Here is an 11,806-nt window from a genome sequence, read left to right as displayed (position 1 = left end):
ACCTGATTGGAAATGAATAAATTTTATCCCAAATTACTATAGAATTTATAATGATTACTCTTTGTGTCTGACAATTCAACTAAATCTGAATCCATGCAATTGTAATTTTCAGTAGTCCAAAGTTTCTTAATATATTTTGTAATTAACTCCTTTGACAGCCTGATGAAGCCAATATATCCATTTTCAGAAGAATGTTTTAAATAAGCAAAATAAAGTGCATGAGAATATGTAAAAGAAACCATTCATATTGAAATAATCATGCTGTGGGTTTGTGTGTGTGTGTGTGTGTGTGTGTGTGTGTGTGTGTGTGTCTGTGTGTATGTTTTCATGGAAACAAGGTTGAAAATTCCTTATCTATCCCTAGCCTTACCCTTTTTTCATAAGAAAAATGTGAGATGGTTTACCAAAGATCTTGTTAAAATATAGATGAATTGTATCTATTGCATTCCCCTAATTTATGAATTTAGCAATGTACAAAAGAAAAAAAATGTGATATTTGGTATTATTTGTTTTTGATAAAGCCATACTAGTTCACTGTTTTCACTGATTTCTTTTATATATGTTCATTCATTTTATCTTTAATAACATGTTTTATAATTTGCCAAGAATTTTTCAAAGAGGCTGTCTCTCCTTTAGCTATTCATGTATTGTTTTCAGAGGGCAAGAGTCACAGTTCACCCCCAACATGGGCACCATGAATGGAACCAGTAGGAAGGGAAGACTTTCCTTCCTGTGCTGTTTCTTTCAGCACAACTTTTATAAATGAACCTTGTTTCTGTTTTACATTGTTTTTTCTCCTCAGTTTAAGGTATCAAAGGTGATCCATACAAAACCTCAAAATCTGATTCATAATAATCTTGGAGGAAGAATTATGAATGGGATGGCCAGCCTGAAATGGATACTGTGAGAAGCCAGGATGCCTGGGACTGGGGTCTAATAGTAGTTTGGGATTTGAAACTAGGTCTTTACTCCATGGGAACTGAACTAAACTGAAAAACTAATCCTCTTTTCTTCTACAGAGATTGAGATTGTAGAAGAGAGGAGGGATATTAATATCCATATGTCATGAGTAAGTTTACATATTTGTGGCTCTAACTTCTGAAGTAAATATTTCTGTGTAAAAGCCAATCTCCCATAGTGGCTAAATGGAATGAAGATATTGGGAACTATCCCTTATATTTGAGTATCCTTCCCAAATTCCCTTAATAATGTAAAAGAATCCCGAGGTAAGGAAAAAATGGAACAACCTTGGCTTGTGTTGCATTTCTTAATCACAAACTCTTGAAAGTGTCTCTTCATCTAGGGTCTCAATAATTTCTATCCTGGCAAAGAGTTACTCCCTGATGTAGAGGAGCAGTGTCAGAATAGAATTTTCCTTTGCTGATTTTTCCACCTTCTGAAGGATGAAAGTATCATTAAAGGCAAGTCAAATAATTATTAGCTGCTTTGCTTTTGGCAGATAGAGCCAACAGATGTGTTGATAATTGAAATCCCATATCACTGCTAAATCATGCCTCTATGCCAAGCTTGTGATCTCTTTTCTAAATTTCTCATCTCTTTCTTCTTTGTGTCTAGGTGCTCTGTATTGTTTCCTGATAACAAAATCACTTCTTTTTCTTCTATAAATTTTCACCCGAGTCCTCAATCCTTCTTCTGCTCCCTGCTTCCTAGATTTCTTCCTAAGAATACATCATCTTAATGTGTAATACTATCACACCCTTTATTACTTGAACTATTTCTTTTGTATATAATTGTATATAATTCCCAGAGATACATGTTGGGAATGACCGTCATGCTATCAAGTCTGGATATCTATCAGGCTAAATTTTCCCTTTTGTATTAGGGCCTCTAAATATTTTTCCTTAATGTTTAGTATCCTGCATTTGTGTATAGATATTTAAAGAACATACTGATTCCTTTTCTTAGATTTTTTTTCTCCTTTGAATTCTATGTCAATTGTTTTGCTTCTTTCTTTACTACAGTATGCCTACATGAGTCTATTTTGCTGAATGTTCATTGAAAGTTTTCTTTTTCTTTTCAATTTAAAACCAATCTTCATTAGATTTCTAAGACTCAAGGTCAATAGATCCTTAGAAGAGTTTATTAGGTATATTCTATGCTTGGTTAAGAATTTGCCATTAAACTATGAATCAGGAATTGAAATTTTAATCTCAGACATAATTTTCTTAGCCATTCACTTCCCAAGTCAAATTTCTCTTTATTCCCTGTTTTCAATGGGCAGAAATGATGAAAACATGACATGGACTTTTGTGGTCTTATGTTTTTTGGACAAGATATTGCAGGAAGACTTTTTAAGTTTCTTCTGGTTATATTATTTATGTTTATATAATCACTGAAGCTAGGAACTAATTATCCAGTTTTGACAAAACTCACGAGGCTCTCCATAAGCATATATTCCCACTTTAGAAAGAAATCAGATTTTGTTTTTGTTAACTAGATATTTCAATAATTAGACAAAACAAATGCTCTGATTTTCTTCTAATTTTTTACATATGGTTTTTCACTTGGTAGTACTTGAATGTATTTTATCATTCCTTAAAGAACAAACTTTAACAATTTTTATTAAAGGTTTTTATTTACAAAACATATGCATGGATAATATTTCAACATTGACCCTTGCAACTTTGTGTTCTAATTTTCCTCCCCTTCCTCCCACTCCCTTCCCTAGATGGCAAGTAGTTCAATATATATGTTAAACATAATAAAAATATATGTTAAATCAGATATATTCATACCTATTTATACAATTATCTTGCTGCACAATCAAAATCAGATCAAAAAGAAAAAATGAGAAAGAAAATAAAATGCAAGCAAACAACAACAAATAGAGTAAAAATATTATGTTGTGAACCACACTTAGTCCCCACAGTCCTCTCTCTGGTTTCCTCTCTCTGGTTGTAAATGGCTGTCTTCATTACAAGATCTTTGGAATTGACCAGAATCATCTCATTGTTAAAAGAGCCACATTCATTAGAATTGATCATTGCATAATCTTGTTGTTGCTTTATACAATGATCTGGTTCTTATAATTTCACTTAAAATCAATTCATGTAAGTCTCTCCAGATGTCTCTGAAATTAAGCGGCTGATCATTTCTTATTGAACAATAATATTCCAAAATATTCACATACCATAACTTATTCAGCCATTTTCCAAATGATTGGCATCCACTCAGTTTCCAGTTTCTTGCCACTACAAAAAAGGTTGTCATAAACATTTTTGCACATATGGGTCCCTTTCCCTCCTTTAAGATTTCTTTGGGAAATAAGCTAAGTAGAAATACTGCTAGATTAAAGGATGTGCACGTTTTGATAGCCCTTTGGGCATACTGAGGACAAACATCTTAATTTTTCTCAGTACATGCAGCTTTCTGACTTCCCAGAACAACCTCGAATGTGTGTATATGTGCTTGTGTATTTGAATGTTGACTTTCTTCTCCCTTTCTCCATCTGTGTGACATTCTTCCACTCTCCATCTCATTGATAAAGTTTAGATTTTCTCTATTATTTCAGATGCTTACTCTGTTTTTTCAACTGAAAATTCTCTCATTTTTAAGGGAACATTTTTTTGTCCCTAATAAACTGAATTGTGGAATGGCATTTCTCAAGTCCCTTCAATGTCTATAGAATGGAGTCACCTGCCTGCAGTACATCTCACAAAAGGCAAAATTTCCACATTTTCGATGTGATATCTATCTCCATCTATCTACAGGTCATGTTTATATAGATATAGATACACCCCCCCCACATATATATGTATGTGTATATATATATATATATATATATATATATATACACATTCATATATATATATATATACACACACACACACACACACACACACACACACACACACAAACACAGAAACATTATACAACTTTCCTTCTAAAGACATCTTTATAATTCTGTTGCTATTTATTATTATTTATTATTCTCTCAATATTTTGGTAATCACATCCAATTTTGTTCAACTTCTCTCATTTACTTTTTTTTTGCAAATTTATTTTTATTCCTTATCGTAGGTAACCAACTATGAGTTTTTCTTTCCATAAAATCATTCCTCAATTGTTTTTTTTTTTTTTTTTTTTTTTTTTTTTTTTATTCCCTTCAAGGTAAGGATTCTTTTAGATTGGCTCTTCTCTTCCTTCATCTCTTTTTATTATCCTTCACATTTTGCTCAACTTATTCCAAATTTCTCCACTTTCAAATTTAACACCAAGTCTCTTAAATAAGTACTAACCCTTCAAAATGACATAATTAATTTTTCTTCTTTTATGCAAGTCAAATCATTCTCCACCAGCACTTTCTGTGACAGGACTTCTCTAGAAGTCAAAAGGAAAGGCTTGCCACTAATCACAAAAACTATTGTGTTCTTATGTTTATATTGTTATTGTCTCTCACTATAGATGTAGAATCTTTAGGAAAACCACAATCAATGTCACATATAGATTGCTGACTCCTCAAATGTTATCACAAGGGAAACACCAGAGAGATGACACTGAAAGGAGCTTCATCAGTCCTGCTGCATTGAGACCTAACATATAGATCTAAACGATAGATATGACTTTAAAATCTATACTCCATCCCCAGAGCAGAATAAGACTTTGTAGTAGGTAATAATAATAGGTAACATTTATATAATGCTTACTATATTCCAGGCAATTTGCTAAGTACTTTCCATATATCTCATTTGATCCTTTCAATAACCTTGGGAGGTAAATGCTATTACTAATTCCATTTTACAGATGAGGAAACTAAAGGAAAGAGTATTAAAGGACTTGCCAAGAATCACACAATTAATAAATATCTGAAGCCAAATGTGAAATCAGGTTTTCCTGACTCTAGAGCCAACAAGCTGTCTCTTTTTCATTACTTTATCCTTCACTTTCCCAAAATATAATTTTAATTTAATAACTCAGAGATGCCCAGGAATACATTCTCATACACAATTTCTTGGGATATATTTAGTATCTCTAAGTCCAAAGTCTCATGGAAATGCAGCTGATCTCTGGGGAAAAAAAAAAACAAAAAACTTCTTACTTTATAATTTTTAGTTATTTCCCCTTGCAATTCCAAACTCAGCTTCCCATTCCCCAAAGACCCAGTGTGATAGAGATGATTTGTTAAGATGTTATATTTTTATTTCTAGGGGTTCTTTCCTATTTTCCTATTCATTTATTTTTTCGTTAATAGTTTCATTTTTTAATTTTTGTTATTGTTGTTTGAAGTTATTTTCTCTATTCCTTTTATTTCTCTCATTTTTACTGAGAGCATCCAAGTTAGCCCTCTATATAATATTTCAGTAGACCAATATCAGAGAAAACTTGGATCATATCCCAAATTTATAAAAGGTAGCCATTGGAGAAGAAGAGAGAGATTACAGAATAAAATATATTAACCTAGAAATATGAAAAGCAGTGTATATCCATTTAACATAAGCTCTGTCATTTAACTAAACAATTCCTCTTTTCTTTTTTTTTTTTTTGACCTTTTTTTTGACCTTTTTTTTTATTAAAGCTTTTTATTTACGAAATTTATGCATGGGCAATTTTTCAACATTGATCCTTGCGAAAACTTCTGTTCCAAATTTTCCCCTCCTTCTCCCCACCCACTTCTCTAGATGGCAGGTAGTCCAATAATGTTAAATATGTTAATATATATATTAAATCCAATATATGTATACATATTTATATAGTTATCCTGCTGCACAAAAAAAATCAGATCAAGAAGGAAAAAAAACCTGAGAAAGGAAATAAAATGCAAGCAAACAACAACAGAAAGAGTGAGAATGTTATATTGGGTGTGGACCACACTCATTCCCACAGTCCTCTCTCTGAGTATAGATGACTCTCTTTATAATTGAACAATTGGACCTGGTGTGAATCATTTCATTATTGAAGAGAGCCACATCCATGAGAATTGATCATCTTACAGTCTTGTTGTTCCTTGTACAATGATCTCTTGGTTCTGCTCATTTCACTTAGCATTAATTCATATAAGTCTCTCCAGGCCTCTCTGAAATCATATTGTTTGTCCTTTCTTACAGAACAATAATATTCTATAACATTCGTATGCCACAATTTATTCAGCCATTCTTCAATTGATGGGCATATACTCAGTTTCCAGTTTCTTGCCATTACAAAAAGGGCTGTCACAAACATTTTTGTACATGTGGGTCCCTTTCCCTCCTTTAATATCTCCCTGGCATACAAGCTCAGCAGAAGCACTGCTAGATCAAGTAGTATGCACAGTTTGATAACTTTTTGAGCATAGTTACAAATTGCTCTCCAGAATGGTTGGATCCATTCACAGTTCCATCAACAATGTATCAGTGTCCCAGTTTTCCTACATTCCCTCCAACATTTGTCATTATCTTTTCCTGTCATCTTAGCCAATCTGACAGGTATGTATGGTATCTCAGAGTTGTCTTAATTTGCATTTCTCTGATCAATAGTGATTTGGAGCACCTTTCCATATGACTACAAATAGTTTCATTTTCCTCATCTGAAAATTGTCTGTTCATATCCTTTGACCATTTATCAATTGGAGAATGGCTTGATTTCTTATAGATTTGAATCAATTCTCTATATATTTTGGACATGAGATCTTCATCAGAACATTTAAATGTAAAAATCTTTTTTCCAGTTTATGGCTTCCCTTCTAATCTTGTCTGCATTACTTTTGTTTGTACAAAAGCTTTTTAACTTGATATAATCAAAAATTTCTGTTTTGTGATCAATAATAATCTCTAGTTCTTCTTTGTCACAAATTCCTTCCTCCTTCACATATCTGAAAAGTAAATTATCCTATGTTATTCTAATTTATTTATAATCTCATTTTTATGTCTAGATCATGAACCCATTTCGACCTTGTCTTGGTATACAGTGTTAAAGGCGGGTCAGTGTCTAATTTCTGCCATATTACTTTCCAATTTTCCAAGCAGTTTTTGTTAAATAGTGAAAAAATCTGGGTTCTTCCGGTTTATCGACACTAAATTTCTATAGTTATTGACAATTTTGTCTTGTGAACCTAACCTATATCACTGATCAACTAATCTATTTCTTAGCCAGCACCAAATGGTTTTGATGACTGCTACTTTATAATATAGTTTTAGATCTCATACATGTAGGCCACCTTCATTGGTTTTGTTTTGTTTTTTCATTAGTTTTTTTGAAATTCTTGACCTTTTGTTCTTCCAGATGAATTTTGTTGTTATTTTTTCTAGGTCAGTAAAATAGTTTCTTGGGAGTTTGATTGGTATAGCACTAAATAAATAAATTAGTTTTAGGTAGTATTTCCATCTTTATTATATTCCCTTAACCTATCCAAGAACACAATATTTTTCCAATTATTTAGATCTAACTTTATTTGCGTGGCAAGTGTTTTGTAATTTTGCTCATATAGTTCTAACTTTCCCTTGGCAGGTAGATTCCCAAATATTTTATACCATCAACAGTTATTTTAAATGGAATTTCTCTTTGTATCTCTTGCTGCTGGATTGTTAGTAATATATAAAAATGCTAATTATTTATGTATTATATATACATAATATTTTGTATACTGCAATTTTGCTAAACCATTTGCTAAAACCATTACATTAAATTCCCAATCCCTATATTTATGCACACATGCATTTTTGATTTCCTTCACAAGCTAATTGTACAATAATTCAGAGTCTGATTCTTTTTGTACAGCAAAATAATGTTTTGGTCATGTATACTTATTGTGTATCTAAGTTATATTTTAATATATTTAACATCTACTGGTCATCCTGCCATCTAGGGGAGGGGGTGGGGGGGTAAGAGGTGAAAAATTGGAACAAGAGGTTTGGCAATTGTTAATCCTGTAAAGTTACCCATGTATATATCCTGTAAATAAAAGGCTATTAAATAAAAAAAGAAAAAAAAATAAATGTTTGGTAGAATTCACATATAAATCCATCTGGTCCTGGGAATTTTTTCTTAGGGAGTTGATTAATTGCTTCTTCTGTTTCTTTTTCTAAAATGGGACTACTTAAGTAATTTATTTCCTCTTCTGTTAATCTGAGCAATCTATATTTTTATAGATATTCCTCAATTTCATTTACATTATCAAAGTTATTGGCATAAAGTAAGGCAAAGTAACCCATTATTGCTCTAATTTTCTCTTCATTGGTAGAAAATTCTCCCTTTTCCTTTTTGAAACTAACAATTTGATTTTCCTATTTTCTTTTTCTAATCAATTAACTAAAGGTTTATTTATTATGTTGTTTTTTAAAAAAACAGTTCAGTTTTATTCATTAATTCAATATTTTTTTTTTACTTTCAATTTTACTAATCTTTCCTTTTATTTTTAGAATTTCAAGTTTCGTATTTGATTGGGATTTTTAAATTGGCTCTTATTCTAGCTTTTTTAGTTACAAAACCAATTCATTGATCTTCTCTTTCTCTACTTAATGCAAGTAAGCATCTACAGATATAAAATTTCCTCTTATTACTGCTTTGATTGTATCCCACAAAATTTTGATATGTTGTCACATTACTGTTATTCTCTTGGATGAAATTACTAATTGTGTCTATATTTTTCTGTTTCACCCATTCATTCTTTAGGATGAGATGATTTAGTTTCCAATACTTTTTTATCTATTTTCCCCTGACCTTTTATTGAATGTAATTTTTATTGCATTGTGGTCTGAAAAAAATACATTACTATTTCTGTCTTTCTGCATTTGATTTGAAGGCTTCATGTCCTAATATATGGTCAATTTTTTATAGGTTCCATGAATTGCTGAGAAGAAAGTGTATTCCTTTCTGTCTCCATTCAATTTTCTCCAAAGATCTATCATACCTAACTTTTCTACTATTCTATTTTTAACTCTAAATTCTTTCTTTTTTATTTTGTGGTTTGATTTATCTAGTTCTGAGACAACAAGGTTGAGATCTCCCACTAATATAGTTTTGCTGTCTATTTCTTCTTGTAACTCTCTTAACTTCTCCTTTAGGATTTTCCATGCTCTACCACTTGGTGCATATATGTTTAGTATTGATATTGTTTCATTGCCTATGGTACTGTTTAGCAAGATATAGTCTCTTTCTTACCTCTTTTTAATTACATAAAATTTTGCTTTTGCTTGATCTGAGATCAGAATGGCTACTCTTGCTTTTTTTTTTTTTAATTTTACCTGAAGCATAATAGATTCATCTCCAGCTTTTTACCTTTACTCTCTATGTACTGCTCTTCTTTAAATGTGTTTCTTATAAATAACATGTTGTAGAATACTGGCTTTTAATCTACTTCTGTTTCATGGGAGAGTTCAGCCTATTCATATTTATGGTTAAAACTACTAATTCTGTATTTCCTGCCATCTTATTAACCCCAAATTATACTTTTCTCTTTCTTTTTCCCCTTTCTCTCTTCCCCAGTATTTTACTTATGAGCACCACTTGCCTCAAGCAGTCCTCCCCCTTTAGAGAACCTCCCCAATTTTTATACCTTTCCCTTACTATTTCTGTTTTCCCTTCTATTTAGCCTTTCCCTTTCCTTTTCACCTTTCCTCTCCCACTTTTCTTTAAGATGAGAGAAGTTTTTTTCTGAGAAACCAAATATGTCTAATATTTTCTATTTGAGCCAAATCTGATGAGAGTACGAATCACACAATGTTCATCCCTCTATGTTCATTCCCTCAATTATAATAGGCTTTCTTTATCTCTTCCCGAGATGTAATTTCCCTCCCTTTACCTCCAGTTTTCCCCTTTGCCAGAACAATCCTCTTTTCACCTCTAGTTTTGTTTTTATACCATAACAATAAAATCAAATTATACATGTACTCTCGTACTCCTATAACAGAAATACAGTTCTCAAGTGTTCTTTTCTTTTTACCTTTTTAATGCTTCTCTTGAGTTCTATATTTGGAGATCTGATTTTTTTGTTTAGCTCTGGTCTTTTCATCAGAAATGAATGGAATTCATTTGTTTCATTGACTGCCCATCTTCTTCCCAGAAAGAACATGCTCACTTTAGCAGGGTAGTTTAGTCTTGGCTCCATTCCAAGTTCTTTGCCTTTTGGAATATCAGATTCGAGGGCTTTGATTTTTTAAGGTGGAAGCTGCTAGGTTCTGGTGTGGCTCCTCAGTATTTGAATTTTTTTTTTTTTTTTTTTTGGCTGCTTATAATATATTTTTCTTGGTATGATAGTTCTAAAATTTAGTCAAGGTATTCCTTGGAGTTTTAATTTTGGGGTCTTTTTCAGTAGGTGTTTGATGAACTCTTTCAATAGTTGTTTACCTTCTGAGTCTATGATATCCAGATAGTTCTCTTTGATGATTTCCTAGAAAATAACGTCACTCTTTTTTTTTTCTTCATGGTTTTCTGGAAGTTCAATAATCCTTAGATTGTCTCTCCTAGATCTCTTTTCCAGTTCAGTTTTTTCAAAGGGGGGATTTTACATTTTTTTCTAATTTTTTTCTTTTTCTTCTTCTTTTTCTTCTTCTTCTTCTTCTTCTTCTTCTTCTTCTTCTTCTTCTTCTTCTTCTTCTTCTTCTTCTTTTTGGTTTTGCTTGATTGATTCTCGATGTCTCATTGAGTCATTCATTTCCCTTTGTTCAGTTCTGATTTTTAGCAAATTGTTTTCTTTGTTTACTTTTTAAACTTTTTTGGGGGGGAGGGTATTTCACCAATTGAATTTTTCAATGAGTTATTTTGTTCTATGGAATTTTTTTCATTCACAAATTCGGTTTTTTAAGGAGTTATTTTCTTTTTTTCATTTCATAAATTCTGTTTTTCAGGGAGTTGTTTTCTTTTCCCATTTTGTCAAATCTATTTTTTAAGGAGTTTGTATGCTTTTTCCATTTCACTATTTTGTAGTGAATTTTCTTCAGATAATTTCTGTGCTGCCTTTTCCAAATAATCTTGTAAATTTCTTGTTTCCTTTACCCATTTTTAGTCCAGCTTTCTTTTAATATCTTTTGTATTTTCTTGTAGGAGAGCTTTCTGCAATGAGGACCAATTTGTATTACCTTTTGGGGCTTCATCTGGAGATAATCTGCTTTTAGTATCCTTAGGGTTTGAAATCTGTTCTCTTTCAGCATAAAAATTATCTATGATCAGAGTTCTTTTTGCTTTTTTATTCATTTTTTTTTAAGTTGAGATCTGTTTTTATTGTAAGGGAGGTTTGTCCAAGCTTCCTCTACAAGTGGCAGTGGCTTCCTCTACAAGCAACAGTAAGCAAGCTGAATTAATGTTGATTCACTCCCGGTGCTGGGTGGGCATTTCCAGGTGATATTCAGGCATTTTGAGGTTCTCTATTTATCTTTTGTGTTTGTGTTGGGTGTTTTATAACTTCTCTGCTGATCTACTGGTTTGCAACCAGGGCAGAGTAGCCAACACTGTTGTAGATTCTTCACTGTAGATTCACCTCTTTGTGGAGCCCTTACTAGCCTGGGACTCTGCATTACCTGTGTTTGGCATCTGTGCTCAGCCTGCTTGGGCTTGGCCTACTGCCCTCTGTGCCTGATTGAGACAGACCTTTTCTGGTAATCTTCAAAATTGTTTTCTGCTAGTAATTTGTTACACTCCTGATATTAGTGGATCCTCCCAGTCCAGAGCTAATTCAGGGTCTGAATTTGGTAATTTGTGTGAGGGTAGTAGGAGAAGGTAAGAAAGAAACATATGCACTCTCTGCCATCTTGTCTTCACCCCCCCAATTCCTTTTTTCTTACCTTTTCCCCACTATCCCCCAAAACTTTTTATTAACTATTCTTTCCTCTTTATTCTTTTTTTCTTTCTAAATGATGAACAGAATTGCTATCTC

This window comes from Sarcophilus harrisii, chromosome 3 (genome assembly GCF_902635505.1).
Source record: "Sarcophilus harrisii chromosome 3, mSarHar1.11, whole genome shotgun sequence".
Classification (NCBI taxonomy): domain Eukaryota; kingdom Metazoa; phylum Chordata; class Mammalia; order Dasyuromorphia; family Dasyuridae; genus Sarcophilus; species Sarcophilus harrisii.
The sequence above is the reverse complement of the archived record's forward strand: the minus strand, read 5'-3'. Positions refer to the sequence as shown.